The following is a 9563-nucleotide window of genomic DNA, read 5'->3' on the forward strand; positions in this document are numbered from 1 at the left end:
AGCATGTGCGAGGCGGCCGATACGAATCGGCCAATCCTCATGTTGTGTGACAAAGCATTCTGCACTGAATGCACTTCGCGCGAATGCGGATTGGCCAATTTGAATCCTGCCAATGCGGAAGGACTCCCAGGTATGACAGTACATTGCGTTATGACGCGAATTCGAATCGCCCAGTGCAGAAGACCCCCAGTTCCACACTCATCTGATAAGGGCCATAGGCTAAAAAACTGTCTGGCTCCTACAGAGTTCAACCATATTGTGTGCTGCAGCTTTCTTTGCACTAAATGAGAAAAATGAGGGGTATACAGGGTACAGGATATCACTTTCCATTCGACATGGTTAAAATAAACATTCATCATCATCATCATCATAGTATAGGATATAACTTTCCATTCAACAGGAGGAAAATGAAAATTTATCATCATCATTCGGGTACAGGATATCACTTTCCATTCAAACATGAAGAAATGAAAATCTTGTTACTTCATTTATGTCCCACTTTTTCTCCAATCTTGGGACCTAAGGTAGCTTACAGTAGTTTTTTTAAAAATACAGTTAAAATACACACAGAGAAGTAAAAGCATTTTAAAACAGGTAAAATATAATCAAACATTACAGCAGTTTAAAATAGATTTGCTAAAAGAAAAAGATAAAAATCAGCAGAAAACACCATAAACAGCATACCGTTACAAGCCCTTGCAGCCAATTCCTTGAAAGTCAGTTGCAACAGATTTTTTTTTTCATTTGGAGACAAAATGACAACAAGGAGTGAGCTATCCTAGCCTCACATTGTTATGTATGCGTAAATAAGTGTTCACTTTAGAAACACAAACCTCAGAGTTGTCACTGTATCTGGTTTTTTTCATTGGTGAGATTCCCATTCAAAAGCTCTAAACACATGTTTCATCTTGATTATTACAACTGACTACAAGCGCAGCCAAAACCCATCGAAGAAGCATTGTGTGCTCACAACAAGGAGCCTGAAAAATGTTGACCTGCTGGCTTCCATGTGCCAATACTTAATGCAAAGGTGTAACCAATAATTTAGGGAGGGAGGTTATACCTCTTTGTTCAAACCAGAGTTTGGAAAATTATTTTTAATAACTTGTTACAACCTCCACAAAGTAGTTTGTTACTGCAAATGATAAGAATAGGGGGAATTTTTTAGCAAACGTTGTAGTATGCCTTCAAGTTATTTTTGAGATAGTTAACAAAAGGCAAACCTATCACAGGGGATTTCTCAACAAGATTGGTTCAGAGTGGATTTTACCATTGCTTTCCTCTGAGAGTGTGACTTGCCTAAGGTCACTCAGTGGGTTTCCATGGCTGAGGGGGGCATTCGAACCCTGGTCTCTCACAGGTGGAGTCCAACACTACACTGGCTCCTGAATTTATGGTATGGCAGGCTGTAAACAGAGGGGAGGAATGAATCAGTGAAAACAGAATTCCCCCTTTTATACATTCCTGGTGTCCCAGAATCCAAGTCTAACATTCAGACCACCACATCACAAGTGCTCTCTTAGTAAACATGGAAATTCTTATTAGTGATGATGCCACTGAATTTCCAAGTTTAGTCAGTCTGTAAATCAAAGTACATATATTTTAAATTTGTGAATTCATAGCAAGCTCTCATCTGTGAGACTCAACTTATGCTGTCTTTGTGCATGCATGCTCAGAGTTTGGTTGTAGCAACCCTTTTGAAGGAAGTGAAAATTCCCTTTTTTATATGGAAGTTGAATGATTTTATTATAGCACTTTAATTATTTCTTGCTACAGGAACCAATGTGTTTAAAAGTTTGAAGGAAACAAAAAACCTGTTTGAGGAAATAACTACATAGATTTGAAATCCACCTGTGTATCAGTCTGTAAAGAAAGCACATGTAATAAAAGTCAGCCAGGGAAGGATTCATTGTGATGCATTGTGTTCTGATGCACAAGACTGGCAAAACAGTAATTGCACACATCACTTAGCTAAGCTGTATTTTGGTGATGTGCCTGCACTAAAATGTAAAATTACCTGAATAAAATAAAATAAAATAAAATAAAAATCTGATAGCAGAGAATCTTTATTCAGGTTTATGTTGTTGGATTTGTAGTCTGGCAAGAAAACAACAAATTATTCCCACCACTAGTTTTTAGTTTAGCAAAGCAGTGTTGCTGCTTTTTTTTTTTTTAAACAGAGTGCATTAAAGCTAATCATGGTAATATTATCTAATGATTGGAGGGCATGCAAAAGATCTCTTCAGATGGTAGAAAATGATCTTCTCCTGGGTCTAGATTTTACTCCTGGATAACAAATTTAGGCCTACTCCAAGGTCCATGAAAAGCAAAGCAAACACTGTTGGGTTTTAAGATAGTTAGATTTCCACAGGATAGATTTTAGATATTTGCTCCTGTGCCTCTAACAGCATTTTAAGAGAAAATAAATCAGCCAGTCTTTCTGACATTTTATTACCATTTCTGGAAAAGCTGTACCTGAAGTTAAAGGCAAAGGTACAGGTTAACAGAACATTAGCCCTCATTGGTATTGGCTATTTGCTAGATCGAGAATATAGCCATCTAATCACTTTTTCACTTCTACCTGACAAAAACTGTGCATTATAATAAGAGGGGTGGGTGCCCTCTTCTTATACTCAAATATTCTTCTTAGTAGATTGCACTCTCACCACCATTGGTGTTCTCAACTGGTGGCTCTGCTAATCTTCACCTTTTTTCTGTACTTCTCAGCACATTCTTAGAATCATAGAATCATAGAGTTGGAAAAGACCCCAAGGACCAGCCAGTCCAGCCCCCTGCCATGCAGGAATAAACAATCAAAGCACTTTTGACAGATGGCCATCCAGCCTCTGTTTAAAAATCTCCAAAGAAGAAGACTCCACCACACTCTGAAGCAGTGGGTTTCAATGTCAAACAGCTCTTACCATCAAGATGTGCTTCCTAATGTTGAGAGGGAATCTCTTTTCCTGTTGAAGCATGTCTACTAGGAGACTACCCTGGAGCAGCAAAAAACCATATGACATCCTTTCATATGTTTAAACATGGCTATCATGTCACCTCATAACCTTCTGTTCCCCAGCTAAACCTACTCAGCTCCCTAAGGTTGCCAGAGTGAAAACCAAAGAGGACTCAGGGGCTCGTCAGACGGGCAGCTCTGCGCCGCCTGTCTTTGCTCTGAGTTGGTGCTGCAGCAGCCGCACGCTGCCAAAAAGAAGCTGCCTAGAGCACTGCAAACAGGAAAGAGGGCAGCCATGATGCTACTTCCTGCCAGTGACGTCTGGACACTGCATGGCACTTGCATCATCATGGTGGCCCCATGTAGACAGGAGGTTGCCATGAAGGTGTCGCCATTCCGTATTAGGGTTCAGGAGCATGCAGTTGCTGTGCGCTCCCAAACGCTAATTTTGGCCTGAAGACGGTGCTTTCTATCCATCTGTACCGGGCCTCAGTTACCTTTAATGATTGTGTAGGAGAGGGAATTGTAGTAGGTGTTGCTTTTCCCCTAGTTACGTGATAAGCTGCATCTACTGAAATTCCCTCTTCCATACAATCATTAACGGTCCAGTAGTGCTCCCCAGTTTTCAGTCTGGCAACCCTATGCTTGGAGATACAGTCCAACAACATTGTGGGGAGAGGGCTGTATATTTCCAACCCATATCTTTTGAGCCCTAAAGGCCAAATTCAACCACAGATAAGTTCTTGGGAGTTGCCTTCCAGGCCATTTTAGCTCTAAAATTCTTACTGCCAGAAACTAAGCGTCAGGAGAGATTATTCAAACTTATATAAAAGTTGGGAAATTACCAAAGATGGTGTTTTGGAGGAAGGGGGCATGTCCATCTAAGGAACTCAAATTTCTACCTTTGGACCTGAGGATGCCATCCCTCCTACAGTCTAAGGCTAACATGGGCAATGGATGTGTATTTTGTGATTCATCCTGTGGGTTTTAGGCCAAAGTTTATGTGAGGCCATCAATCTGTTACAGCTCTAATTTCGTTTCTCATTTTCATCCCACAGACTCACCTTTATGAGGACCAGGGGTCTGAAATGAATCACGCTTCTTGCTTTTATGAGACTCATCCCTTAATTGCAACCATTTCTTTCCTTTTGCCCATCCTTGGCCTGAAAGTTAAGGCTTTGGCCAGGGCAAAGGAAGAGCAGAGGGCTGAGGATGTGAGTAAAATGTGTGATCAGCCCTCCTGAGTAAAATTTCACACATGGCTGCTTGGAGAAACTCAAACAAGATAAACCGGATTTAGGAAGAATTTAAACACGACACTGACTGCATTATTTGGGAAGACAACAATTGTGTAATGCTATGAAACACAGCTGCACACAAGCCAACAGCAACAATCTTCTTCTCTCACCTACAAAAAAGGTGCATGCAGGTGAAGTGCCTCTTTCCCTTTGAACAAATGGGCTTACATTTTGTTCTTTGCTGAGCATCTGAGTCAAAATTCATCCGTTTTTCCACCTGGTGAGTCTTGGAAGCCACCAACAAATAAACACTTAAACATGTTCTAAGTAATGCCTCCTGATTTATGGCCCGTGTTTATTAAATCTAATCTAAACGAAACCTGCCAGGATCATTCTATCTGGGCTGAACTTCTCTCCCTGCTCTCCTTCTCCCCCTCTGCCCCCTGTGATAACCGTGCACAGCATGAAAATCCGATTTAGAACAAGATTACAGCAGCATAATCTCATTAACAATGACAGGCTCCACTGGCCCTCTCTCCTTCTCTAGAGCCATCACTTTTCTGGCTCCTTGGGAGCTGTAGAAAAATCAGGGCTGTGATGAATGGTGAATCACAGAGGTTCAGCTCTGATATATTCATCTGCAACCCTGAGATGGCTTTGGCAGCAGTTCATGTTGGCCTCTGCAAGTGGAAATGCTTCAGTGGAATGAGCCAAACAGGGGTGCCTGTCTGACACTCTTGTTTCCTAGCCACAAATGTAGGGAAGGAATGAGAAAATGGTCAAAGATCCTTGCAACAGGGGGCATTGTTTACGTATGAGTAACATTTCTCACTTGCCTTTCTTCTAATCAGCTTGAGGCAGTACAAACAATTCTCTTCCTTCCGATTTTTATTCACACAGCAACATTGTGAGGAATGACTGGATCATGGCCATCCAGGAGGTTTCATGACTAAAAAGGTGATTTGAATGTGGATCACCCATGTTTCAGGCCAGCACTCTAACCATTATACCACACTGTTTCTGGAATAGCCAGAGATAAGCAATATGACAGGTACTTCTTCCAAGGTTTCTGGATCTATGCTGGTTTCTGGTTTTCCTAGTAGACTGGAGTCCTACAACTATACCACACCACAGTGTTATAGTGCTTTTATTCCACTTTAACTGCCATGGTTCCATCCTGTGGGAAAGGCAGCATGGTGTAGTGGTTTGAGCATTGGACAATGACTCTACAGACCAGAATTTAAATACTGGCTCAGCCATATAAACCCATTGGGTCACCTTGGACAAGTCACACTCTTTCAGCCTTAGGGGATGGCAATGGCAAGCCTCCTCTGAAGAAATTTTCCCCCAAACAACAACAACAACAACAAAAACTTGATAGCTTTGCCTTAGGGTGTCCATTAGTGGAAAATGACTCAAAGGCATAGAACAACAAGAATTTAGAATTCTCAACAAGAGAGCTCTTAGGCCTTACAAAACTAGAAAACCCAGAATTCTGCAGAAGGCAGCCATAGCTGTTAAAGCAGAATACTAGCACTAGAGCAGCAATGTGACATTGTCCATAGGATCATTCTTAAGCAAAGTATTGAAATCATGGCTGAGATTCGACATGGCACATGCAGAGCATAGTAACTTAGTCTATCTCCAAGGCTCCCTCCAGGTAGCTACCAAGTCCTATAGAGCTGTTACTACAGCTGTAAAATAGCAATTTCTATACCTCTTATGAGTGAACTTAGCACTCTCCAAACGGTTTACAATCTGTAAGCCAATTGTCCCCAACAAGCTGGGTATTCATTTTACCAACCTAAAAAAGGATGGAAAGCTGAGTCAAACTTGGAGCCCTGGAATAAAACTCACAGTGTTATGGCTGAAGTACCAACATTTAACTACTGCACCACCAGGACAAAATGGCCCTGGAGCTCCCTCCAGGGAGGGAGAAAGGGGACAAAACAGCAGTAGTGACTGTCTCCCTTTCAGCTGCAATTTGCTTTAAAGAGAGTGAGCACAAGGACAGTTCCATTTGCAGCAGGGATTGCAGGCAATCCTCACTGGCCCAATCACATTCTTTCCCACTTTTGTACCAAATCATTGACTCCATAGCACTTGGCAACTACTGGAAAGGGGAGGTTTTGAACAGGTTGCACGAAGCGAAACATGAAGGAAAGGAGAAAACAGAAGGAAAGGAATAAGACTGAACAGAGTGGTCACACATAAAGGCCTGTGGAGTGGCAAGACTTGTCAGGGATGATGGGAGTTGTAGCTCTTCACCTCTGGCTCGAACTCACCACCTTGTTATGCACCGCGCTGACCAGTTTTGGCCAGTGGTTAAAGCTTTGCTCTAAAGCAGCAGAGTTACAGAGAATAGGCTGAAGACCCTGACAAACTCTCCAAGCCTTCTCACTCTTGCTTCCACAGAAGTCTTCACCCTTCTTCAGGATCCAGCTGGCTCTTGTAGCTTCACCCAAGACACCAGACAACTCAGTAGTCTTATATAAAAGATCTACTTTATTCTACTATATACAGATCCAATACAACAATACTCTCCTCCACAACTACTACCCACAAAATACATTGGGATTCATAGCCATTATTATAGTCATTGGAAAAACACCACCCACTCTTGTCAGTTTCCACCTGGTGGGCGTGTACAACCATTCTCATTGGTTCTCTTGGTTCATCCCATAATTAATGATTTCATCATTTCACCTTGTCCACTTAACAATTCTCAGGTGTGTTCAATTATTCACTTTGCATTTCTGTCCTTGGCATTTAGGACTTGTTAATTACATTACCTCTTACACCTGTGTGTCTTCTAATTGCTTCTGCTGAGTCATCCTGACTCTCACATACAAGTTTTATTTCTTTCACTGTATATCCCATGTTGCTTTTTCCTTAACAAGACTGGGAGCCTAAAAGGGAAGGAGGATGGAGACAGGAGATCACTCAGGAGCATAGAGGACAGCAATGAGGAAACAGAGGGACAGCAGAAGAATCAGTTGAGATGAAGGAGAATCTCAATGAAACTTGCTAGGGAGGAGAATATATCTGGGGAAACTATGCTTTTGTTGGGGAAGGTACAGCAGCCAGGGAGAAAGAGGGAGAGGGGAGGAAATTCAAAGGTGGCTTGACCAAAATGTCAGGGATAATTTTATAATTCATCTCCTAACATTTCAGTAAGCATATGTTTGGCATAGTGGTTTGAGTGTGGACTGCAAGTCTGAAGATCAGGATTCAATTCCCAGCTCAGCCATGAAAACCACTGGGTGACACTGGGCAAGTGAGCCTCAGCCTCAGCCTCTGAAGAAACTTGCCAAGAAAACCCTGATAGTGTTGCCATAAGTTGGAAATGACGAAGACACACAGCAACAAATATGAAGCATCCATATTGTATATCACATTAAACATGGGAATGCTCCCCCCACCACATCTAATACCTGATAGAATGGCTCAGGTCCTGATTATTTGCAGGACCATATTCTCCCTTATAAACCAGCCTATGCTCTGAGAATAGATGTGGAGGCCCTTCTCTGTCCCACCTGTCACAGGTACATTGATAGGGACACAGGAGAGGGCATTCTCAGTGGCTACCCCCAGGCTCTGGGTCTACCTCCTGGGAGAGGTTAGACTGGCACCTTCCCTGCTTTCTTTTCCCAGACAAGGAAATACTTTTCTATTCTGACAGGTATCTGAGGAGTAATGATATACACAAAGCACTGTCTGGATATTGATCATTGTTGTGTTGAGGATATATGTTTTAACTTGGTTTCCATTTTTTTCTGATTGTTTGATTGTCTTTTAACCTTTTTATTTTGTGGATTTTAAACACTGTTTTTAAAAGTTGTAAGCCATTTTGAGTCCCAGTCTTGGGGAAAGGTGGGATAGAAACAAACGTAACAACAACAATGTGGAAAAATACTGGCAGAATAGAATGTTCAGGGTAGCCGATAGGAATCAGGCTGAGAAAAGGTGGAGGCTGCTTTCAGGAGTGAGTATAAAAGGAGGAGAAGCAGTGATTTGGCAAGAGTATGGCAAAGCCTGATGAGGCGGGATGTTGGTTTAGAACTGCCAGGTGCAGTTAGGATTAAGGAGTTCAGGATGGATGGGATTCAGACTCCCAGATCAGGAGAAGAACTTTGGAAGGGACAGAAGTCAAGCATTGTGTCAGTATCTTGTGGCAAGGTTGGGGAAATATTAGAAGCCACCTGAGGTACGGATATAAAAGAATAGCTGAGCTAAGGAATCTAAACTGTATTTATTGATAGTATAATAAATAATCTGAGGAATTAACAGCTAAAGAACCTGAGTATAGGTTCTGTGTGAAGCAAGACAGGAAAGAAACGTACATAGGGGATTATCAGACAAGGGACACCCATCCCTGTCTGTCATGTTCCCATCCTTCCCACGTGATCGTTATCCCATCTGGGAAACACAAATGATGGCGCTCATGCGAAAGGTTTTCGGATGAAGTCATGCAGATCCCATCATTATCCCGCCATTAGCCTGTCATTAAAGCAACATTGGGTGGCATTTTTTATTAACGGATATTTGGGTTAATGCAATGCCACTTTAATGACAGGTTAATGGTGGGTTTGGCACTATGATTTGAAAGCATTTCACGCCATTGCAGTCACAAACATATTAAGGACAGGATAAGGATAGTGGAGTGATCCTATCTCTATCCCGTTCCCATGTGAAAATCTCCAAAGAGTCAAGTGAGAGAAAGTAGTAAATTTGTAACAACTGAAGTTATCTGTACACTGTAACGTATGTTTGAGACCCATTCACTAAAAAAGATACAGTTCTAAGTCCTGAATGTAAGTTCTTTTCTTTGTGTTCAACAAGGAGTTGCTGAAGTGCTTTACAGATAACATCAAACATGCTACCAAGTATTTTAAAGTGCTACCAAAAGTATTAAGAACATCTTCAGTTAGTGGGTGGATAGCCTGCACATAAGTGTTAGTGGCAGGCAATGAAATAGCCTCCATCCATGTAAAATTTGGTGGCAGCTGGTAAGGATTGTTGTCCCATATCATTTTGTGCCAAGCTGTGAGAGTTAAAAAGATCCATTGTTTTGGCATCAGAGAGAGAGATTCAGTGGAGTGGAGTCTCCACATACACCAGCATTTCGTTTGACTTTGTTCCCAGTTCTAGAGCCTTGATTAGGTGAGTACTTAGATGGCAGGTTTCTGATACTGAAGATCCATGTTAAATGTGGTACTCCTCCATTGGTTCAGGTATGGCCTCTGATTGTCCTGTGTGATGCCCTTGCTAAAAACCCATAGGATTCAGTTCTCTTGCTTGATGCACAAGCCCCCCCCCCCCCCCCCCCCCCGCCCTTACACACATCCACAAGCATGCCAAAGGGCTACCTG

Source organism: Sceloporus undulatus, chromosome 2 (genome assembly GCF_019175285.1).
Source record: "Sceloporus undulatus isolate JIND9_A2432 ecotype Alabama chromosome 2, SceUnd_v1.1, whole genome shotgun sequence".
NCBI classification, from domain to species: domain Eukaryota; kingdom Metazoa; phylum Chordata; class Lepidosauria; order Squamata; family Phrynosomatidae; genus Sceloporus; species Sceloporus undulatus.